General features: G+C 55.8%; 1 pseudogene; it reads left to right on the top strand.

Annotated features, from left to right (window-relative positions):
* The first annotated feature begins 694 nt into the window (after nt 1–694).
* Nucleotides 695–24,667, top strand: part of LOC131477949 (paired box protein Pax-7-like) — a 46,012-nt pseudogene continuing 22,039 nt past the window's right edge.

Genomic DNA, 24,667 nt, shown 5'->3' with positions numbered 1-24,667 from the left:
TCCTATCCTGAAAGTCCCCTCCCAGGGTGGGGCAGTGAGCTGGCGGCAGCCTTCTGGTCTTTGTGTGTACAGCTGGGGTGTGGTGGCCAGGGCCCTGACCGTGGTCATCTTGGGGAGGTCTCCTCCAGCCACTCATGGACCCTGGATTGTGGAAATGCAAACCCAAATGCTTCACAGCACGAGTAGGGAAACAAAGGCCCAAGGAGGGGCATGGCCTCTCTGGAGTCACCTGCTGCAGAGCGCAGAGCCAGGCCTGGCAGCTCAGCTTCCAGAGGGCCAGCTGCGGGCACACACCTGTGTTTCATCCTTGCTTTCTTCGGCTTGTGAAATATTTCCCGCAAAATGCAAGGACTGTGACTTAGATGAGCATCATGGGAGAAAACTGCTGTGCAAGCGTGTGTCATAGGAAGACATGAGCCTTGCCGCGGTGGAGGTTGGCCTGTTACCCTGGGAGGAGGGAGGGAGGTCCCACAAAAAGGCGTGAGTTGGTTGCCCCAAAGGAGGGATCCATCTTTCCGGTTTTTTCTTAAATAATTTGTTGTCAAATTCAGGCTTGAGTTAAAACACAACGGTACTCTATCTGGGAGAACACGATTCTATGAATTCTGACAGAATCGCCCTTGCTTCTCTATGAAAGTGCCCGACCTGTGTCAGAGTCATGCAGCATCCTTGCATGTTGAAGGGAGTAACCGAAATGCTTGGCCGCACAGAGCAGCCCCCTGCTGCCAGGGGTGACGATTTGTTTTTGGCCTCCAGGCTGGGAAACAGCACCGGAGTGAACATATGTATGTCTTCCTCAGCCCAGGAAGGGCCCAGAAGTGGGTACCACTGTGCCCCTCACAAGGCCCCCTGCCCTCTCTCCCTCCCTCTCCCTGGCTGTAGGGAACCGGCTGGATGAGGGCTCAGACGTGGAGTCGGAACGACCTCCCGCTGAAGCGGAAGCAGTGTCGGAGCCGGACCACGTTCACGGCTGAGCAGCTGGAGGAGCTAGAGAAGGCCTTCGAGCGGACCTACTACCCGGACATCTACACCCGTGAGGAGCTGGCGCAGAGGACCAAGCTGACTGAGGCGCGCATCCAGGTGAGGGGTGCCGGAGTGGGGGTGTTTCCTGCTGCAGGTACATTTCCCAGGACAGGGTAGGTGAGTTCAGGGGGCGACCCCTGGAGGGGATGCTTGCTACAGGTGATCAGGGGCCACACGGACAGGCAATGTCAGTGCCTGATGAAGAGTTCCCGGATGGCAAATGTTGGCCAACTGCAAAGGTGGACAGTCCGAGGAGAGCGGCAGGGAAGGGAAGGCAGAGGGAAGAGGGGTCTAGGAAGGGTGTGAGTCTCGTCTCCAGCTTCTGATGAGATCAGGGGAAGTGTTCTGATTGCCCGGGCTTCCTTAGGTAGGTAATGAGGTTCCCATCACCAGAAATATGCAAGCCTCCCAGGAAGGTACATCCTGGGAGTTTGAGGAGTCAGAAAAGCAGGGGCAGACTCAAGACCTAGACGTACCCCTGCCCTGTGTGTGGCTCCGCACCAGCAGGGCTATGGGAGGGGCATAGGTGGGGAGAGCAGAGCTTTCTGGGGGCAGGGACGCCCCTCTCCCCCAATCTGGGCTTCTCCCCTCCCCCTGGGCTGAGCCCTCAGATTCCTGGAAGTGCCTGGTTGTGCTCTGGGACTAAGTCTGTGCAGGTAGGAGGGATGGGGGTAGCCCAGCCAGTGGAAGGGGCTGAGGCTGGGGAGGGTGGAGGGAGAGCCAATGGCATGTGATGAATGACTCTCGGGGAACCTGCTCTTGGCTCATCTTCTTGGTGGACAGGGCAGCAAGGCAGAGAGGCACCACTCCATGCTGCTCTCTGGGGGAGCTGCCATGCCAGGGAAATCGTGTTCCCTGGGCACCTGATGGATGCCGCCTGTTAGCACTCGGGCTTTGCACCGATAGCCTGTCAGAGCCTCAGACCACATGGCCAGGACAGCTCAGGAATGTCCCTGGGCTACAGGTGGGCAGAGCTGGATGTGGTCATCTCCAAAAGGTCAGCATTGACTCAGAACCCAGAAGCCCTGGGAAGAAAGGGACAGTGAGCCCTCTAGGAGCCGACCCCCCCATTCTCACTTCCCCTCCCCCACTCCCAGCCTGGAGGCCCTTGGCCACCTTTGAGGGAGAACCCAAGTCAGGTGTAGAGGGCAGGAGGGGGGGCGGGAGGGGAAGACAGGCGTTAGCAGCCAAAATCTCCCCATCCCAGGGTGATATCCTAGCCTGCCCGTGCCCCCATCCTCCCCTGGTCCCCGTGCAGCTGTTCTGGGCACATTCCTGGGCTCTGTCTCATTCCCATGTCTGGCAGCTGCAGCTGGCTTCCCACCACCTTGAAGCCTGGCCGCTCCTTGTAAAATGCCCTGCTGTCAGGCCGCTGCTTTTATTGGCCCTGGGGGCCCAGAAGCAGGTGTCACTAGAGGTCCTGACAGGGAGAGGTTCTGGGAATGGAAGAGCAGCCACGCTGAGGGCCAAGGCTGACCCTCTGCACTGTAGAGGACCCCATCCCCTGTCCCCACCTCCACCCCTGCATCTGCTCTCAGAGCCACATACTCTTTCTCCCCACCCACCTCAGGCCAGGGCAGGGGCTGCTCGCTGAACCACAGAGCTTTCTCAACAGAGAAGTCAAGGAATGAACAAAGGCTGGTCAAGCACAAAAGCCAGAGACACACCTGATGGAGAGTTCAAGACAGAGCCTGCAGGTCCCTGCCTCTGATCAGCGTGTCATGGGAACCCAATCAGCTTCCTTTTCTGAGACTTAGCATCCTGTCTGTAACTAGGTGGCCACCAAGACCCCATAAGTGTACAACATCCTTCCTTGCTGGCTGTCAGGGGTGCCCGTGAGGTGGCGAGTTCCCAGTCACAGGAGTGTTCAAGTCAGGGCAGTTCCAATGGCCCAGGGGCCTGGAAAGTAGGTTCCTGCTGCAGGTGACAGATGGAGCAGGAACCTGGGAGGTGTACTTCCCACCCCAGCATGCCTGGGTCTTTAGTTCTGGGATTTGGCAGTCCTGTGTGTCAGCATGTGCCTGCTGGCGGCTCCTGGGAGGTGGAGGGGTGAGTGGATGATGCGGAGTTGGCCAGGCACCTCGGTGTGGACTCCAGCCTCACCGCTAGCCCTCTCTGCCTGTCTTCATCTTCAGAGTGGCGAGGATCACAGCAGTGTCTACCGCTCTTGTGAGGAGGAAGTGCTTAAATGCAAACACACACACATACACAGGTCAGGGGATTCTGGCCCAAGGAGGGACTGGTCTCTGGGCTGTTACTATGGAAACCCAGCCTGCTCTTGGTGGCTCTGGGCCTGTTCCTTGGGTGCCCATTCATTGGGGTCTCACGGTGTGCCAGAAGCTTGCTGGGGGCACTGGGCACAGCATGCCACCACTGCTGCCATCGAGGAGAGGGCATTCCAGCAGACGTGGAAGCAGGTGGACATGTCCCAGGCCTGCTGCCTGCCCCTGCTTCCCTCCAGCTCCACTCCCCTCCCCTTGCAGCCTGCTGGGCAGTTCATGGGCCTGTGATTCCCTCACAGACCCTTCCTCCACCTTTTTTTAGATTTTTTTAATTTCAAGGACAGTTACATAGAAAGGGAGAGAAAGATTGTGTGTCCGCTGGTTCACTCCCCAAATGGCTGCCATGGCTAGAGTTGAGCAGATGGGAAGCCAGGAGCCAGAAGCCTCTTTCAGGTCTTCCACATGAGTGTGGGGGTCCAAAGACTCGAGCCATCCTCTACTGCTTCCCCGGGCTATAATCAGGGGGCTGGATCTGAAGTGCTGAAACAGGCAGTGCCCATGTGGAATTCTGGCACTGCAAGCAGAGGCTTAGCTTACAATGCCATGGCAACGTCCCTTTTCCCTTTTTAAAGCCCCCCATTTTCCCAGGGGCTGGAGGATGATCCCAGCCTTGTGTGTGTCTTCCTTGGAGGGGAATGGATTCCTCGGCCGTGAGTGCCGTGGTTCTGAGCCTGTTGAGTATCTTCCAGAAACCACTGTTGCAGGTCTGAGGGGTCCTGGGGTCTCCCCATTCGTCACTCAGCACCCAGAGTTGGGCAGCTGGGCTGCAGCTTGGATGCCAGTTCAGCCCCGACTCGGAACCTGCTCTTAACTTCTTTATTGTCTCTGGATAGAGCTCCCACTTGGCAAGTGCCAGGGAACTCGCTGGTGAGAGTCTTGAGCCAGCCCCAGGGAACTTGCGCCCAGCCCGCCACTCTTCAGCCACTCTTACCGTGCCTTGGTGGGGAGAGAGAGCTGAGAGGCGCCAAGGAAAGTAGCTTCCTGGGGACATGGTCTGATGTGGTCATATTGGGACAAGACCCACATCTCTCTGCTCTTCTGTGCTACGTCAGAGGACCAGGGGACATCCCCAACTTTGTAAGCAGTCGGTGCATGCTGAGCCCTGTGTCCGAGCTGAGTGTTAGGATTGGGATCCCACTTGGAAACCCAGCCCTGGCTTTCCACTAATTCCTGCTTGACCAGGGATTCTAGCAGGATTCTAGGGCCTGTGTGCCTCTCCGGGGGCCTCGGCTTCCCCATCTGTAAATGGGCTGCTTGTAAGAGGTGCCAAAAACGTATCTTAGGGTAGGAGGAGTTAGAGGCTGGATTGAAACCCAGGAAGTTAGCTCCAACGTCCCTGCTCTCCACTGACATGTTGTATTTGGTGAAAGAGGGAAGCGATGGAGAAATAGGATGTGGAAGAAGAGATGGGAGAACTGGCAGCCAAGGGCAGACCTCCTCCTTCAGGAAGTCCTCCTGGATTCTGAGAGGTGCTGTTGGAATCCCCTCCTCATGGTCTCTTGCATAACACTGCTGAGCTCACGGCACTTCTCCAGCAGCTGTGTGCACTGTGCTCGGGCAAAGGACAGCCCAGCAGCTGAGAGCCACTCAGTGCTGTTCTCAGTGTCTTTCTTAGCATAAAATGCCAGCAAGATTCTGAGATGAGAAGGAGAGAGGCCAAGAAGAAGAAAGGGAAGGGAAGATGAGAAGGAGGAGGAAGGCTGCTTCTTTGCAAAGAGCAAAGAGGGGCCACGGACAAGAATACCTGATGGGCACAAACTTAAGATTTGTTTATTTGAAAGATGGTGCTACAAGCACACGTACACACAGTCATCCATCTGCTGGTTCACTTCCCAAGTGGCCAAAATGACCGTGGCTGAGCCAGTTGAAGCCAGAAACCAGGAGCTTCTTGCAGGTCTGCCATGTGAGTGCGGGGGCTCAAGCACTTGGGCCATCCTCTGCTGCTTTCCTAGGCGCATGAGCAGGGAGCCAGCCAGCTTGGAAATGGAGCAGCCAGGACTCGAACCAGCACCCATACAGGATGCTGGCATTCTAGGCAGTAGCTTGCTGTACCACAGCATCAGTTCCACATCCCAGTGTTATCTGTATTGTTACATTTAACAAAATCAGTGCATTCCACAATAAATATACAAAAGTCCTTGGATAAATACATTTAAAAAGGTGTTTATTTTGGTGCATTTAGAAGTCTGTGCACGGGGTTTTCATAACAGGCAAATGTTTTGCTACAAGTCTTTTGAAGACCCCTGCACTGGCAGGCCATCCTTACAAAGAAAGACATCTGGGAAAAACAGGCGGGGGCCTGCGCTGCAGCACTGTGCACTAAGCTACCCCTTGTAGTATCCCATGTGGACACCTGTTGGAGTCCTGGCTGCTCTGTTTTTGATCCAGCTCTGTGCTAGTCTTGGAAAGCAGCGGAAGATGGCCCAAGTGCTCATGGGAGGAAACACAAAATAGGAACCCTCCTGGGAGAAGGCAGGGGATGTGCCTGGTTCTAAGTGAGGCGCACAGATTTGGGAACCAAGCAGGGGATTCATTTCAGCTGAGCCCCCGAAGCCCTGACCCAGGAGACCTGCACATCTGGGTGAAGGGCAGGAGAAAGGCCTGCCTGGTTCAGGCTTGAACCTCAGCTGTCTGTCCCAGACCAGCTATGTGGCTATGGGCAGGCTCTTTAGTCTCGGTTGGCCTTGGTTTCTCCATCTGTACAATAGGACTCAGGAAGAGGAATTTCCGAGGGTGGAGATGGACCGACAGGTGCATGGTTGCCCATGCAGGGAGGAGAGAGATTCAGAGAGGTTGGGTTGCTTTCCTGCTGCTGCTTCATAATCCCTGGGTGTGTGTTTCCTGTAGGCTGGGTCCTGGGCTCCACCTGTGTGTCTTGAGTTGCAAGGCAGGTGAGTTCTGGGTGTGCCACTTGCTTTTCTCCCCGGGGGATTCCTGGAGGAGGTGGGGGAATGATACTTTGGGGTGTGGTCAGCCACGCTATGGGAAGAGCTCTGGACACCGAGGCCCACAGATGTCACTGGACCAGCGATTTGCCCTGTCCAGGGCCAAACCCCTGCTCTCTCTGGGTCTCGGGTTCTTCGCCTCTAGAGTGGGACTAATAGGAAGAACTCCTCACTGGGTGAAGACAAAGGGAATGGCGTCCACTAGAGCAAGTGCCTGTGCTGCACAAGGCTGTGGCAGGGGAGGAGGCGGGGCCTGGCGCACTCATCCTGCTGGGTTCCAGCTTTCCACTGGGAGCCAAGCTGAGGGTCCGGTCCTGTCTGATCTCAACCCAACCCAACCACCCAGGTCTGGTTCAGCAACCGCCGTGCCTGTTGGCATAAGCAGGCAGGTGCCAACCAACTGGCTGCTTTCAACCAGCTTCTGCCAGGAGGCTTCCCACCCACCGGCATGCCCATGCTGCCACCCTACCAGCTGCCGGACTCCACCTATCCCACCTCCAGCATCTCCCAGGGTGAGTGCACTGCCCCTCCCAAGCCCATGACGGTTTCTCTGCTTTCAAGTGGACAGACAAAAAGATGCAACCTTACCCTTGAACTTCACGGCTCTGCCCACAGACCACAGCCCCTCCCCTGGGACCAGTAGGCAACCTCCATGCACCTGTCTGTCCCCAACTTCCCACACTGTAGAATGCCCAGGGTATCTCTGGGAATTGTATTGAAATATTGCTGGTGGAGAAGTGATCTGGACCTCCTCAGCGCGCCATGCGGCTGGAGTGGGGGAGGAGCTAGGAGGATCCGGGCGGAGGCCTGAGCGTCTCAACCCTCGGACAGCCATGCTGCCCGGGGTGCTCGGGTGCCCCGCCACCAGTCCAGCCTAGCACAGCCAGGCTTACCACCACGTACGTATGTACATGGGGTGAGTGGCTCACGGGCAGCCAGTGCGCCATTTGGCTCCAGGCTGCTCCTGCTGGCCGCCCGGCCAGGAAATTCTGGAATTTGATTTCTTTGATATGCTACATGAGTCACTCCATGCTGAACCCACAGTTCTCTGAGAATGTGTATTAGTCCTTAAGATACTCAATGGCAGTAAATCTTCCTCTGAAGAACCTGTAGTCACTTTATAGTGCAGATTACCAACACCAGTCCCTTCAAAAGCAAAATTCCTGGCTTGTCCAGCAGGATACCCCATTACCTGATAGAAGGATGAATCAGCAGAGGGGTCAAAGAAGGCAAGACTATGACATTGTCTGGCATTTGAGAACCATACTTGGGGCTAGAATGTGTCAGGTATGTGTGGACCAATCCCTGTGCAAACTCTGACCTCACTGGATGGTTTAGAAGGGCTGGTGGAGTCTATGCAGGAGGCATGACAGTCTATGGGGCCCGCTGGGCTGACCCAGAGCAACCTCTGGCATACTTAATACTGGCTGGGAACAGGCCTGGTTGTGGAGCTTGGGGGAGGCCTTGGCTGGGTGGAGATTACCACTAAGGGGTGCAGGAACTGGAAAGGGGCTGAGTTGGGTTATAGTTGTAATCCCTTGGCACAAACATGGATTCGGACTTGATGCACCATGCCAGGTTAGACCGCAGCATAGTTTGGTGCTCTGGTGGACCAGGGTAGATGTGGGACGGACTCGGCTAGGTTTCAATCCCAACTGAGCCATATATGAGCTATATGTGGGTATGGACGAGCCGTTGCTGGGCTGAAACTCTCAACAGCAGGAACCAGAATGGGTTGAAGAACAGTGCTGGCCAAAGGACCTGCTGGTATGCGTGAAGCCTGACACCAGGAACGGGTCTGATGGAGGAATCTGAACAGTTCCTCTGATGGGACACTGACCCTACAAATAAATGCAGGAAGCATGGAGGTAAACAACCCAGAAGAGGCTTTGGAAAGTGACCCACTGGCATACATCTGGCTCGGGTTGGGGGCAGACCAGGCTGAGTCAGTTCACGTCATCCACTGGCAAATCCGAGTGCTGGAACTGTGTGGGGGTCTGGCCAGGTTCGGTTGCGATAAAAACAGTACAAAACACGAAATGCCAAGGTGAAATGGCCTGTGCCAATAGGGAATGCAGCACCCAACCAGCACACCTCCCACTGGTTTAGGTGAGGGACGAGTGTGTGATGGGCAGAGCCGGGAAGGGCTGCAATACTCATTGGTTCCAATGGAGGTCCGGGCTGAGAATAGAACCAACCCAGGGGTTACAACCACCAGCTGATTGGAGTGATGGACTGTGGCGGGCACTGTGCTTACTAGTACATGTAGGAGCCTGGACTGGGAACACCTCAAAGTTTCTTTGGGGATTCACTTGAACAAAATAGAGGAGTCAAAACATTAACCAAGAAAAGATAGAAGATGGAGTAGATCAATCAACCACCTCAGCTATATGTTTGCAGCGAAAAACTGGACAAGGGGAAACTCTAAGATGGACTATGTCAATCAGTGGACTCTGCACCAGTCTCATCGTACCTGGATTGTTGCGGATGATATGTTGGAGCTTCTAACTGATCAGGGTGACGCTCTGATGGCTCTGCCTTCAAACCTGAGAGGGCCTCCCTAAGAGGCCATTGAACTTGACTGGACAGTGGGATTCTGGACTCTGTATGGTGTGAGCTTTTAGTTAGGGAATCTCAACGGAACTTGAACTGTGGTTATGCATCAAGGTAAAGGAACTCACCATGGGGAAGGGTTTGAGGTGAAGAGGGAAGAATCCCAGTACCTATGAAATTGTGTCATGTAATACAATGTAATTAATGAATAAATAAATGGAAAAAAAAGAAATATTGCTGGTGTGCGTTTGAGGATGGAGCTCGGGGGGCGGGCTCAGGATTCAGCACTCTGCCAGGCTGTGGGTCCATGGACTATGCTGTGAGTATTGAAGATCGCAGCAGCTGGTCAGAGGGTGGAGAGCAGCCCAAGGATGCAAGGAGGCCATCAGAATGTCCTTCAAGATCACTGGCGCTGCATGGAGTCACAGCTTTTGGTGTAAATAAATGCATTTGTGGATTTGAATAGAAGAGACAAACAGATCTGCTAGTTTACTCCCCAAGTCACGCAAGAGTCGGTGCGGGGCCAGGCTGAAGCCAGGACTCAGGGACTTTTAGCAGGATCTTGCCTGTGAGTGGCAGGGGCTCACGTACTTGGATCATCCTTTGCTGCTTTCCTAAGCAAATTAGCAGGGAGCTGGGCTGGAAGCGGAGCAGCTGGGATTTAAATCATCACCACCCTATGAAATGCCCTTGGTGTAAACACTGACTTAGCCCACTGCATAGCTATGCCCTCCTGATGATTTTTAAATGAGAGAGTGGTGTGTGTGTGTGTGTGTGTGTGTGTGTGTGTGTGTGTGTGTGTGTGTGGTGAGAGGATATGGAATAATTATTTTAGATTAAATTGGTCTCTAATTGGTGCCCAATAAAAGTTTACAAAAAGGCTTTAATAATGTTCTGCAAGTTTTGCTGCTCTAATGAAGCAGAACTGCTAGGAACAGAAACAGCTGTGCAAACTCTGGTCCTGTCTGTTCCAGGTGTGGCTTCTGGATGAGCTACTGGGTGCTAAGCATTGAGGCAATGAGCGGGTACACAGTGACGGCGTGGCTGCCAGGCAGGACCAGGCAGTCCCTAGTTCCCGGTTGCCAGTGGGCCGCTCCCATCCCACATGCCTGGCAGAGAAGGCTTGTGGCTTGCCTGTGCCGGCCCATGTAGAAAGCCCCATGCTCAAGATTTCTCTTGGGTGTCTCCACAGACGGGGGCAGCACAGTGCACTGGCCCCAGCCCCTCCCACCATCCACCATGCACCAGGGTGGGTTGGCTGCAGCTGCGGCAGCTGCTGACACCAGCTCAGCATATGGAGCCCGCCACAGCTTCTCCAGCTACTCTGACAGCTTCATGAACCTGGCGGCGACCTCCAACCACATGAATCCAGTCAGCAACAGCCTGTCTCCCCAGGTAGGTGGCTGCCCTTCCACCCTGGGTCACCTTGCCAGACACCGTTGCCAGCCTGGCCAGCCCTATTACACACAGGTGCCTGTCAGAATTCTCTGGTCCCTGTGGAACCATTGATTCTTGGTACCTTTTTAAAAAGATGTCTTTATATATTTGAAAGGCAGAGTGACAGGAGAGGGAGAAATAGATTTTCCACCTGCTGGTTCACTTCCCAAATGATACAACAGTTAGGGCTGGGCAAAGGCCAAAACCAGCAGCCAGGGACTTCTCAGGGTCTCCTATGTGAGTAGCACATGGACCATCTTCTGTTGCCTCCCTGGATCAGAAGTGGAGAGACCGACTTGAACCTGTACTCTGAAATGTGATGCTGATGTCCCAAACAAAGGTTTAACATGCTGAGCTGTGATGCTGGCTCCTGGCTCTTGATACCTGGGAGAGGTTTGGGTGGGATGTGGGGATGCCCCCTTCGTCTTCAGTTTTTTGCACCCATGATCCTTTGCCTTGAGTTTGTCTTCCTCAAGCTGCCAAGTGGAAGCTTGTGTATCAGTATTTCTCACCATGCAGAGAGAGAGAGAGAGAGAGATTATATTGGAAACTTGCACTTGGCATGATGGCACCCCATTTAGAAAGCTGGCTAGCGCCCACCTCCGACTGTAAGGTCTGTACACACCAGGCATTTTCAGATGGGTGGTGGTGCCACACATCATTTCCTGTCTGACGCCAACTATGTTTAAAGATTCGTTCTCCAGCCGAGTCCTTTCTGTGCCCCATCTGCTGCATTTCCGGAGGGGACCGATCCATGGTGAAGGCAGGGCCCGGGTCTGTTGGTGGAGCCCAGTCCCAAAGGGAATCAGCTGGGATTCACTCTGATTGGATCTTCGCAAGTCTGTTCCCTGGATGTGATTGGCTGAGTTGCTTACTGCCTCCTGGTGTTTCTTGAAGCCTCAGGACCTGCCTGCAGGATTCAGCAGGGTGGTTCTGGGGCTTGGGGGGGTCTGTCTGGTACATTTGGGGAGCAGACCCAGGAATGGATTTGAGGAGATGATGATCTCATTCATGTGACGCCAGCAGGGTCTGTAATATCCAGTGTTGGGGGAGGGTGAGAAATCAATTGTGAGGTTGCCTCATCTGCCAACTCCACATGTGTGCAGTTGGGAGTGTGCTACCTGCCACGCCACCTGCTCTGTACTGCAGGCCTTGTTGTAAGAGGTGAGCCCTTTGGGGTGGGTGCAATCCCAGCTCCGCTGTGCAGGGCCTCGGCTTGTTGCCTGCTAAACACCTCTTAACCAGGAATGTTTGCATCATTGAATGAACTCAAAGTCAAGCAAAAGCTCTCTCGTCCTGCTGCACAACATAGTTAATCTAGGAAACTCACTGCCTAGCTATAAGAAAGTCCAGTGGGAGCCACAAGCTACACCCTGTGGGCCACATCTACCCAGTGGCCTGCTTTGTTGATAAAGTTCTATTGGTGCACAGCTAGGTCTATTCACAAGGGGTGCTTTGGTGCTGTCACACCAAGCTTGGTTCCCAAAGAGACCTTTTGTGCACAAAATCTGAAATAGTTACAGGCTGATCCTTAGAAGAAAAAAGTGCCAATGCTGTTGCAAAATGTTGTGTGATTGGCTGAGTTGCTCACTGCCTTCTGGTACTTTCTGGTACTTTCTTGGGCCAGCTCTTCACTGCCAGGGTGAGCCCATGTGGCAGAGGGCTTACTGCATCTCTGTCCCTGGTGGGAAGACCTAGAGCACATTCCTTCCACTCTGTGCTTCGGTCTCTTGTCCCTGGAAGGTGACTCATTGGAATGTGACTCAGCCCCCCCACACCAGAGGGAGAGCCTTAGAAGCCCTTAGCTTGGGCAAGGAGGGGGCACCTGATGGCAATGCCCCCTGGGATCCCTGTGACAGCCTCATGCCACTGGCTGGCCTTGCCAGGTCACCCCCACTCTTACTAGGATCCCACAGGCCAGAACGTTTTCTCAAGGGCACCGACTGACTGGGTTGCTTTGGGTTTAAGGTTATGGCTTCCGTCTCATGTGTCCAAGAATCAGACAAGCTGACTTTTGAGGGGACACAGTCCGGGCCTGGCTTTGTGGTATGGAGCAAGTGCTAGTGACAGCCTCACAGAGCCGAGTCCCTTTGGGCAGCTGTCTCCCTCAATGGACCAGGCGCTGGTCCACACTGGCCAGGCCGGAGCGAGCTATCCAGGGTGCGGATGCCTTGCTCCCAGCCTGTCCCCTTGTGGTCTGCAGTTTATTCCCCAAAACAAGATTTTTAATCCCTGGGCAGAGGAAAGATTAGATTAGAGGTCTCAGGCTTCCTGAATGGGGTTTAGGAATGGGATTAAAGGAGGAAGAGGAGGGAAAAACACGCATGGGTGTGAGCAGGTGGATTGAGGTGGGAGAAGGCACCCTGATCTTGGGGTTTGAAGGCTTTGGAGTGGGGTGTTGTGTTTGGTTTGCTGTGTCTGGGAATCCTTGGGACTGACTTTCATGCATTGCCATGCCCAGCATTTCCCTAACCCCAGATACTTCCCCCTTCCCCATCGGGGACCAGGGGCTGGCAGCACATGATGAACTGGGGACCCTGAAGATTTGCCACCACAGGTGTGACTGGGGCAAGGGAAGCTGGAGGTGAGCAACTGCCTTGCCTCTCCACATCCTCTCTTCCCTACAGCAGGGTCTCCCAGAGCCTCTGTGAGTGACTGACAGGAAGAGGATGGCCTTTGCACTTGGGGTACGTCCCTTTCCCAGGATTCCAAGCGGCCCACACTGTCACAGGAGAGCTTGGACCTTGAAACCTGAGGGAGATTTTGTTCTTGTAAAAGCCAAGAGGGGCTGCAGCTGGGGGTATGAAGCTGGGGCTCTCGGAGCACCTGGCAAGACCCAACAGTGGCTTACAAATGCACCTGGGGAAGCATGCTCCTCCCAAGGGTGGCCTCAGGTCCTTGTCTCAAACCAGCGTGGGGAATAGAGACCGCTCAGCCTCTGGGGTCCATGGAGAGACTGCCCAACAAGACTTGTCGGAAAAGCATGTAGTCCCTTAGCTCTGAGCCTGTGCCCTGAGTACCTTGTGCCAGGCTGTGTCCCAGGTGCTTGGCGTGAAGTCCATGGACATCAGACAAAACCTCCCTTGCTAGTGGCACTCACGGGATAGACAGTCAACACGGTCACAAAGCAGTCTACCCAGTGTGTGCTGAATGCCGACGTCAACAAGGGAGAGTCCTCTGGCGTCCAGACCTGGTTCTGAGCATTTTGTAGTTGGTCATCTATCTGCATACAGGGTCACAAATGAGGCCCAGTCCTGCCACAGATCTGACCTTTCACCTCAGTGGAGGGAGGAGCCCATTCCGTCACTTTCGGGGAGAGACCAGGGGTATGATTGAGTCACAGGGTAGAGCTCGGTCGTTCCCCCCGTAATCCTCACAGCCCCCACACTGCAGCCTTCTGAGACCAGGGACCCAGTGCTGCATCCGTGGAGAAGCCCTGTCCATGCACTGGTTTCCCCTGCAGAGAGCAAGGCAAGGCAGCTTGCCCATGTTGGCACCTGGCCTGTTCCGGACCCCTGCCCTGTACACTCGCCTCTGCTTTTGGTTGAGGCTTACTGCTTGCTTGGCAAATGATTCTTGCAAGGCAACTCAGGGCAGCTGAGGACAAAGGATGCCCTATGTAACATGGATATTTCGAGTACCATGGTTCCAGCAGACTGACCGCTGCATACCAATCCCTGTCCAGGAATGGCAAGCAGGACACTCTCTGAGTGGGGTGGGGCGATGGCAGATGTGTCCAGGATGTGTCAGATGTGTCTGATGGCAGAGATACTGTCCTGTCTTGGAGAGTTCCCAGGGGCAGTTTCAGCGCACCCATGGGTGCAGGATCTTACGTCAGCACCTGCTTGTTGCAGGCATTCAGGCCCACAATAGTTCTGCACCCGGGGAAGCCCAATGAGGCCGTGGGACTTGCTGAAGGCCACAGAGTTCATGAGTGGCAGGGATGGGACGCCACCAGCTGGGAGCCACACGGTCTCTGAACCCGCGGCAGGGTAAGAGGGGCCCTAAGTGATGCCCTCACATGCTGGGCACCACGGAGTCCCTATGTGCCTCCTCCTCTCCTCTCTTCTCCTTTGTTCCCGCCCCATTAAGGGATGCCACTGCTTCCGTAATAAGCATTTAAAGTGAGTATTGCTGGACCAGGGACGAGGAAGGAGGAGAGAGTGAGAGATTTGTAGGCAGGAAGATGGGGAGGGGGATCGGGGGGTGTTAAATAGCCCAGAATTTTTAAAAAAACTGATGCAAATCATTGGTAGGAGAGAAAATTATGTGCAATTACGTTGTGATATTGGAAGGTTTTTGCCTAGCCCAGGCAACAAGATCTCATTAACAAGCAGAAAATAAGATTGAAATGGTGTGTAAAAGAGCTGAAAAATGAATTTGAATGCTGCGTTTGTCCACAATTACCCCCCCTTCACACATATTTTATTGCATTTTTTTTATTATTTTTAATCTCTGCATTCCTCAAAACAGATTGGGGACATCCTGGCATTACCGGGGCATCGGGAGGAGGTGCAAGGGATTTCCTGCCCCCTGAAACGAGACCCCTTGTGCACACATCCTCCAAGACTGGGTTGTGGAAGGATCAGAATTCATTTCTCCGGCTTAGCAGGTTGTAGGAACACAGGGCTTTCACCCTGACCCACGCTCCCCTGCGCCCTGCCCGGTCTTACTTGTTCCTCCCTCCCTGGGTGACTTTCCTTGGCTGCCTGCTTGCTTCCTGCTGCCTTCTTGGGGTCTCCTTTAAGCCCTTCCTTCATCCAGAGGCCTGACTCTCAGGCTTTGCTCTGGAAGCGAGCCCGGAGCAAGAGAACCTGTGAGACACCTAGCAGCCAGCAGCATAGAGTCCGGATTCCGGTTCGGCCATGTTGACTGCTTTGCTGTGTGACCCTGGACACTTGCTTAGCCTCTCTGGGCTTCCTTTCCCTTGTCTGAAAATGAGGGTGGTACTCCCTCCTTCTCAGGAGGAGCTACGAGTACCTAGGGAATGTCTGAGTCAAGTGCTTGGGATGCAGTTGGTGCATAATGAATGTACATTCTTTCTATGCCCTCCTCCATCTTGGCCCTGGCCCCTAACTCTGACTCACTTCTCTTCTCCTCTCTGTGGCCCTCTTTGCGCTACTGGGAAATGTCCCAGTTGGTCTCCTGTCCTGGGGCCATGCAGGCCTCTGCTGCCCGCAGGTCGAGGAAGAGGAGATGTCTTGGTGCAGGTGGAAGCATAGGAGGAGGATCTCCTCACTGTCCCCACCCTTGGGCTGGACGAGGTGGACATGACTCAGGCTTGAAGGTCATGGCTCTGAGTGACTTTTTCCCAGGGTCAGGAGGAAGCTCACTAAGTCCACGCCCCATACACCCACGCTATCCATTCTCACCATGGCTGGTGGGGTGAGGGTGGGGTGAGGTCAGGGCACGTTGGTGGAAGAGGCCAGGTCTGCGTGACTGAGTTTCCTTGGAGCCACGGCTAGGCAGCTGTTCTCTGTGTCTGCCTTCCCCAGCCACTTTCACTCTGCCCTGGAAGAGTCCAGCTGCAGAGCCCGCCTTCCTCCCCCACTCCAGCCCTGAACATGGTGCACATCAGAGGATGCGCCTGCCCGGTTCACTCTGGTCTCCAAATCCCTGTCCTTTTGCTCCTGGCCAGGCAGCCCCAGGCCACAGCTGAGCTGCCCTTGGCAGTGGTGACTCCGGGAGGTGGCTTTCATCCTGGGCCCTGGGCATCCTCGAGCCCACCCAGGACAGGGCCTGCCAAGATGCTGCCCTGGAGGCCACACCGCCTTTGTCCACGCTTCACCTCCCTCGGTGGGAAAGGCTGAGCTATTTTCCCCGGCGGTCCCCAGCAAGCAGAACCACCTGCTGGTGTCCCTCAAGGCTCCAGCTGCAGCCTGCGGGAGAGGCCCAGCCCCTGTGAAAGCGGAGCCCTGTTTATGTCTCTGGCTTCCTCACTCCCATTTCCTGGGGGCGGTGCAGAGAGAAACAGCTCTTCCTGGGCAGCATGGCTGGGCTGGGAGCGGGAATTTTCCAGGCCCTGCCCACATCGGGATGTGGGGGTGATACTGGGTGCCTTTGGTCACTGCAGGAGAAAGAAGAGGGCAAGGCTGGCCTTTCCTACTTCCTTATAGGGCCGGGGGCGGGGAGTGGAGGTCTGAGTCCCCCTCCCAGTGCCTGAGCAGGAGATGGGGGTCCAGTGTCTGCCTCTGGACCACCAGGACCTCTGCATCCATTCACCGCACACCTGGGTAAGGTGTCACAGGAACTCATCTCTGATCTGCCCCTTTGCCTGGGCAGTGAAGGCCCAGTTATACAGGCAGGGAGAAGAGCCTGCTTGGCATGGCATGGGACAAGTCTGGAGGTTTCCAAGTCTTAACCACTCTCGGCGTGTGATGACTGATCCTGGTGACATGTAACTCAGGATCTGGCACGTAGTAGGCCAGCAGCAGCTGTCAATAAGCTCCAGGGTACACAGCAGCTCTGTTGAATCCCAGCTGTGTCTTGTCCCGAGAGGATTCAGGCCATCCATGGGTTGTTCAGTTTGCACTTGACTGTCAGCACGTGGGAGCCCCTTTAAATTCACTTAGGAACACAGCACACAGGGCAGCTGGAAAACATGCATGGCTGTTTGAGCTCTTGCAAAGTGTATTTTGGGGAAACAGACATTGCCTCACCAAAAGATCTGTTGTAGAAACTACTATGAAGAGTAGAAGGAAGTGCAGAGGGTGTGTGGAGGAGCGGAGGTGTGGCCAGGGAGGACTTCCTGGAGGAGGGGTCCTGAAGGGGAGTCAGAAGCCAGGGATGCTATGGATGCCAGAGCAGTCGCTGGTAGAGAGGCATCACAGCAGGACAATCTTGTGGTCGAGGGCTGTAATTCTCCTCAGTCACTTACAGCTGTGTGATCACAAGCAAGCGACGCAACTTGTGGACCTGTTTCTTCATCAGTGGGGTCCTGTTGCATTGACCTTGCACGCAGTGCTGTGAGAAGTAGATGAGGCTGAGGAATGCCCAGGACGAGGCCTGGCATACAGCAGGAGCTTAACCCTGTGCCCATTCCCCACCCCCTGCTTCTCCGAGCCCGAACAAAAGCTGGGTCATTGAAACCTTGCTGGGTTTCACTGTTTTTCTGAACCTGGAGGTCAGGGCTAGTCCCTGGGGTGGGAAACCAGGAGACCTGAGCTCCCTGGGGCACTGCCTGTCCCTGCTCTGTGCTGTCTCAGTAGCTGCCTGCCTGTGTGGGGGCTCAGTCTCCCATCTGTGCAGTACAGAGGTGGCCTGGGAGCAGAGCGCCACTGGTCCCAGTTGCTCACAGTCTGTGGGGCCTGTGCCAACACAGGAGCCCCAGCCTCTTGGCTGCTGCATGGGCAGGGCCCAGGCCTCTCAGGCCCTTGTCCTGCTGCACCCCATCCCCTCCCTCCTGGGGACCCCTCCCTGGCAGGCCTGGGGCTTAATGGTGGCAAAGCTGCCTGGCTCGCTGGGAAAGAATTCAAATCTCGGATTTGTTCTTTCTGATTAGCACGAGGGCTCCAAATGAAACAGGCCCTGCAGATAGAGGGAAAGCAAATGAGGGAGATTAGCAATTAATACTGTGGGCAGACTCGGAGCTACACGGGCCCATCCCTGGGGTCCCTGATTGGGCAGGGGGAGGGGAGGCTGCTGGGATGGCCAAGCAGGTGGATCTAGGAGGCCAGGCAAGACCCCAGGTAGGAACATCATGGATGAGTTGCAGGCTCTGTCTCCAGCAGCCCTCTGCACCTGCTACTCCCTTGGCCTGGGGTACTTCCTCCCCACTGGCCATTGTCTTGAACCCAGTCCTACTTGGGTCCATTTCCTGGACCCCTCTCCCTCCCCTCTCATGGTGAGTTAGCTAAGCTTTCCCCTGTATATTTGGTCATATTTTCTATCAAAAGTACCTGTCAAATACCACTAAGTAATGATAATAATAACGAGGTTCAGTCTCCTTGAGCCCAGGACGCTGCCTGGATTAGTTCCCTCACTCTCCAAACATTCGTTGGGGAGGAATTATTTCTGTCTCTCCATGAAGGGGTGAGGGCAGAAGCACTGGCTAGTTTACATAATCCATCCTGGGTGAGTGGCTGACAGGCTGTAGGGCCTAGACTTGAGCCCGGCTTGTCTGGCTCAGGAGACCATACTGTCAGACAGTGTATGCTCCACTTCCCAGTGCTGGAGAAATCTCCAAGGGCCAGGAACTTGACCTTTAAGTTTGACCATATGAAGCTGGGGTGTAAGGTCATGGAGTGGGTGGTGGTGGGAGTGGTTTCTAGCACGGTCCCTCCCCACCTGTGTGACTCCAAACAAGAGTTCCCCTGTCTCAGGCACCTTCCACTGCCCCACCCCGCCGCATAAAGCCAAGCTGATGGCAGCTGCTAGCACACAGAGCTGGACCGGGCAGTGGGTGTGTTTGTTTGGATGCAGAGTGTGTGCACACACATACAAGCACGTGAAGCAGCCCAGGCACCAAGAGAGGCAGCTCCTTGCAGACAGCGATGCCATGAGGCTCAGGCAGGGACTGGGATGGGCCCAAGGCCATGGTGAGGTGGTGCAGGACCAGGGCCGGGGCCTCCTGAGGCAGCGTCCTCCAGCCCCATTCCCCTCAGCCTGGTGTCTGGCCTGCAACCTTGAGCATCTGTAGCGTCCCTTCCTGTTTCCCTCTGCAGGTTCTAGCCCTGCTCCACCTGAATCCCCGTGGTGGTGCTTCTCCCTCAGGGTCCTCTCCCAGGTGTGCCCCCACCCCTCTGTCAGCAGGCACAGGTGTGTGAGTCACCCGCGGGGGGGGGGGGGTGTGGGCTCTGCCCAGGCCATTGGCAGCTGCTGAGATGAGTCCCCTGGGAGATCTGGGCTGGTCTCCCTCGGGGCATGGTTGGGGACCTTTCCTGGGGACAGGCCTCAGTGCCAGCGTCCATTTCATTCTTGCCAAAACTTTCCCTGGGGCTCACTGATGGGTCTGTTTTGTACCCTGCCCCTTCCTTCTTGTTTCTCTTCCTCTTGCTCTTCCCCTGGACCCACCCTCTCCTACACCTTCACTCCTATACAACCCCCCACCCAGTTCCCTACTCTCAGTCTTATCCTCACTTCCTGCCTGCTCTCTGCAAGCCCTTCTGTCTCCTCCTCCTTCTTCTCCTTTCCCCTTTTCCCTCCTTGGCGCCCAGCTCTCCCACTTGGCCCCGCGTGTGTTGCTAGGCTGCTGCGGGCGCCGGGCTGGGGCCAGGGCCGGGGCCAGGCAGGGAGTGTGGGGGAGGCTTCGTGTTCCCCATCCCGGCGCTCCACCGCCACAGCTGCTGACGCCGAGTCTTTGATCCGTGGCCCTAGGCCGCCTGACAGTGGAAAATGCAGGGAGACAAAACCACTCAGTTAAAGTGATTCCCAACAACTGTCTCCCTGAGATAAGGATGCGCTTGGCTCGCCGGCAGCTTAATTCCCTCGGCCCGGGCCGGGCGTCCCCACGCTGGGCTAGGCCACAGCTGGGGTTGCCTTGCTAGTGCAGGGGCTTGTCCCCACTCCCCGTGCTTTCCATATACCCCTCGGGCCCGGAACCTTCTCACCCCACCCTGCCCTCTCAGCTTCTGGTTCCTTCTTCCAAGACCCTCAAGCCTAGGCAGCCACATCCCCTGTTCTCCCCCCTCTCCCGCTTCGGCCCCTCCCCCCCCCGGGGGGCTGTCAGGTCTCAACTTCTCAGATCTGTTTCCCTCTGTACACAAGGCAAGGGCCAGGTGCCTGTGGATCTAGCCTGGCGCCTAGAAGGGCTATCTCGCCACTGTGGGCATGTCTTGGTACCTCCCAGCATCCATTCTGTTCCCTGGGCAGGTACACTGAGGGCACCAGGTGATCTCTACCTGGCCCTTGGTCTCAAGAACCTTGCAGTATGTTTGACCATGGCTATGTACCCTGAGTTGGGCGATTTATGCAGAGGAGAGGCTATCTCCTGGAAGGGTGTGTGGCCCCCAGTCCCTGGTCACCAAGGTTGGGTGGGGTCCCTGGCGGCTTTCCCCCTGACCCCTCCATCCTTGATAAGCTGGGGTTTAGTGTGACACTGGGTGGCTGGCAGACCTGTATATGCAAAGTGATCCCAAAAGGAAGTTCAACTCAACCTCTGAGCTCTGGGTGTGCTGTTGGGGACAGAGTCAGTGGGTGTGTTGGGGAGACTAGCATGGGCAGTGCAGCCCATGATGAGGCAGGGCTGGCCACAGCCACAACTGGCACAAAAGGGACAACCCTGACAGTCAGGGAATGCCTCTGGTGGTGGCACCAGGCCGGAGGCTGCTGGAAGCACACTGCTGGTCGCCCCATCCAGGTTCCAGGAGTGTGCATTCTTCACAGGGCAGGGCAGTCAGAGCTCGCACTTCCCAAACCTTGCGTCAGAATGATCCGGAATGCCTATTGGCCTCAGTTCCCAGGCTGCACCCTGATGAGGGGTGTGTGTGCTTCAAAGCCTGGTGTGGTGGAAGCACTGTGTTAGCCAGTTCTGAGCTGGTCACCCCCCCCCCGTCCACGCCAGGGGAAAGCTGGAGGCCCTCTGGACCGCCCCCTTTCCCGCCTCAGCTTTTTGATGCCCTGGGATCCTGGTGTACCCCACTGGCACCAGACCTGTTCTTTAGAAAGCAAGCTCTAAACTGGGCAAGATCTGTTTTTGGTGACCAGGGACCTCCCCAGCAGTTGCGAAGCCAGATATTCCTGCAGAAATGATGCCTGCTTCGTGTCCCACGCTTCCACAGCTCTGAAGATGGAGGGGGGTGGGCAGCAAGACCTTGCTGAGGGAGGGGTGGCTGTGGCAATGGCCTGGCTGCATAAAGAGCGGATGGACACCATTTTCTGGCCTCAGCCCCTGCTGTGTGTGCATGGAGCCCCAGGAGTAGGTTCAAACAGCATGAGTCAGGCAGCCAGCACGGATGGATAGGGACTGGGGAGGAGTGTCTGTGACCCCAGGGGGGAGTCGCTCCTGGCTCTGCTCTTGTTCCTGTCCCCCTGTGCCACTGAATGCCACTGTGGGGCCAGCAGAGAATGTGCGGACTTGAAGCGTGGCGCCCTGGGGACTGCCGGGTAGAGCTGGCCCTAAGCCTGATAAATGCGAACCTCTCACCAGACCCTGGCTGTCTGACCTGCGGCATCAGAAGATGACAGTCCCATGAGGACCTTGACTCTTTGTGACCCATGTCACAAAGAGGACGTGTCCAGGCTGAAATTGAGACATGTAGCCTGGAGCAGAAACGCCTGAGCACTCCCATTCCCTCAGAAGCTCCCTCTCCATCTTGGTTGGAGATCATCCCCCCCTACCCCCTGTCCCTGGCAAGCCTTCCTGAGTCCCTGGTGTGCTGACCCTGAGTCCAGACCCTCTCTTGGACTCTGGGGTGAAGCAGCTTTTTCTCTTGGTGGGTGGAAAGGGGACATCCTCTTCTCTGACCCCAGAAAGCGGGCCTGTGTCCACAGCCATCAGCTGGGAACCCTGTGGTTGGTGAAGGCAGCATCGTTACTCCTACTCACTGTTTCACCCCCACTTGGAGACCTTCTGCAGGCTCAGAGAAATAGCACTCAGGATGAGCAGCCAGGGGTAGCAGCCAGGATCTCGGGCCCTTGCCCTCTTTCAGGCTAGACCCTGGCGTTGCGGGTCAGCTCTATGCTTTCCGGAGATCCCCGTGTGTGTGTGTGTGTGTGTGTGTGTGCGCGCGCCATTTTGAAAGCACCAACTGAGGTGCAGCTCTCATGCCCTATCTGCCCCCTCCCACATGTCCCCATGAGTTCGTTGCTGTGACTCCGGGGGGGGGGATTAGACAGCAGGAGATGGAGACAGGAAGGGGTCCCAGAGACCAGGAGGCAGGGGAGCCAGGGAACCCGGCCAGGGGCTCCCCAGCCAGGCTCTTTCCAATGCTGATGAGCAGATGGGTGAGATAGGGGTCCAGCGCCCTGACATCGAGGCTCAGCCCTGCCCTGGGCCGAAGAACAGAGAAATCAGGGAACAGAAAACCAGAAAGGACCAAGGACAGAAACAGGAACAGGGTGATAACAAGGAGAGATACAGTCGGCGAGGAGGGTGGGCAGAGGCTCCCAGGAGTATAGGCTGGAGAGGGAGACCCTGAGCTGCTGGGTAGGTGCGACAAGGGAATGTGAGGCCCCACACAGGGAGGCCAGCCCTGTCTCTGCAGCCAGAGGACCCAGATTGAAAGATTCCAGCTCTGTGGGGGTCCCGGCTGTGTGGCCCCAGTCATCTGGCAGGCCCCCTTCTCTCCACATCCCCTTCGGCCTCTTCTCCCCGGAGTCCTTGTGTCTCTGGTAGGGCCCTTTCCCCAGGCACAGGGGTTGAACCTCCGCTGCCCTGCCCCCGAGTGTGTTGGTGGTTGGTCCCAGAGCCTGGGGTGAGAAGTCCTGTCCTTTAGCCAAGTGTTTCCGTTTAGTCCCGGATGTCACCCCTGTGATTAATGTCCCCAGTTCCCTGCCCTCCCACTTCCGGGACCCACCCTTCCTCCCGGAGCCAGGGCTGCCATGTGAGTGGGTGGTGGCAGGGCAGCACAGGGATGGGTGCAGGATCCCCTCCTGGCCTGTCTTCTCCCCTGTAGACCCCCTCCTCTGGCCACTGGAAGCTGAGAGCAGAGCTGTTTCAAAGCAGGGTTGGAGGCTGAGACTGAGCATCCTGGTAGCTCCTGCATTCCGGCCCTATCATGGTGTTGGTGACCCTGTGATAGTGACAGCCCAGTCTTGGGTGTCCTGGGGCAGAGCAGGGAGGCTTCGGGGGTGTCCCAGGAGCCCCTAGAGCTGTGATGAGGGCATTGCTAAAGACATGCCTTGGGTTCGAACTTGGGTTCTGCAGTGAGACCAGAGCACAATCAAGCTGAGGGGCCTGGCTGGACGCCTGAGACCATGGTTGGAGTTAGATCTGTCACATGGAATTGGAGAGTATTAAATGCTCTCTGGGTGTTCCTCTATGAGATGCAGTGGACAGCAGTACCCACTTGCCATGTGTTCATGGGCTGCATGGCTTGGAACAGCAGCGGGCATGGAGCTGGCCTTGAAGAAACTCGGGTAGGGGACTGCAGACAGCTTGCATCTGGAAGCGTGGCCGGCTCTAGGACCCTCCAGTGAGGCTGGGGCTGTGTGTATGGGACAGGGATAGGTAAACTGTCAGCACTGCGTTCTTTGCTGTTGCCGGCGCCAGCCCCAGCAAAAAGCCGCTGTCTCCTCCCGCATCTTTCCTGGGCACAGGAGGATGGAAACACGACAGCATCTCCACGTGGCGTCCTCAGCCTCTTGTTTGTTTGGTGCATTGGCGCCGTGGGCATGGTTTTGTTAATTTTGTTGCTGCCTTTATCAAGTGGGGAATTCACAGGTGCTTTATCCTCGATAAGTGGATTAGTCGGTGAGCTAAACAAGAAGGTGTGGAACGCGGGGGCTGCTCCAGAGAAGATATTTGTTTCGCAAAGAATGGCACCCGTGTTCTCTGCCCCGTGCGGGCCAGGCAGGCGGGGCGGCTGCTGAGGGGCTTCACAGGATTTCAAGGAGCTGGAGGAACCCACCCTCAGGGCAGCCCATGGGCAGCAGCCTTCCCAACCCCTGGGGCTGAGCCCTTGGGTCCTCCAGGATGGGACTGGGACCCTGTGTCAAGCCTGGCTGCAGTACACAGGTCCTTTTGATGGTATCACCTCCCTCACCCAGCTGCCTCTGCTTTATCCCTTCCCTCTTTTCCTTCCTTTTTGTTGCCTTTCTCCCTCTATCCCCCACCCCACTGGGGCGCCTTTTCACTTTGGGGAATTCATGGTCTGGTTGAACATAACCCAGTGATTTCATAGACCCCCATACAAGGCAGTGAGAGGTGAGAAACGACATCTCCATCTGTCACCTTCGATGGGATGCTCTCTAAGGCATGGCCGGCAGGTGCACCTTAACGCTTCTCAAAACTTCTTCAAAGCCCCCCTGGTAATGGTTGAGCCTAGAGGTGGGATGAACACTGGCTCCTGCATTTCCTTCGAGGTGCGTATAGATCTTGCATTCCTTGCCATGGTGGAGCCATCTCTGCTGGCCAATCATAATAGGATGAATTTGTGCCTTGCTTAATCTGCAACTTTGCAGGCCCCAAACTGGTTGCTAAGAATGCAGAGGAAAGCTGAGATAACCAGGGCATCCTGAGTCTGTGAGATGAGAAGGTGAAGCAGCGATGGAAACAGCAGGCTGAAGACTTGGGTCTCAAGGAGAGTTGCTGTTTGGAAAGCAAGGCTGGAAGGAGCCACAGGGTGCCCGGGGAGAGATGAGGGTAGACACATGGCTTTCAGAAGCTTTGCTCTGCAGAACCCAAGGTGGAGCAAGGTGCACAGGGAAGGAGGGGAGGGGAGGGCTGGGAGGATGCTTGGTCCGGATTGGCATAACTGGGGGGAGGAACCACATAGTTTCCTTTCCCTTCTGTTTAAACTAGGAGCACTAAGGATCTTGAGGTCCCTG

Source organism: Ochotona princeps, chromosome 2 (genome assembly GCF_030435755.1).
Source record: "Ochotona princeps isolate mOchPri1 chromosome 2, mOchPri1.hap1, whole genome shotgun sequence".
NCBI classification, from domain to species: Eukaryota; Metazoa; Chordata; class Mammalia; order Lagomorpha; family Ochotonidae; genus Ochotona; species Ochotona princeps.
Note: the sequence above shows the minus strand (reverse complement) of the source record. Positions and strands in the feature narration are given on the sequence as shown.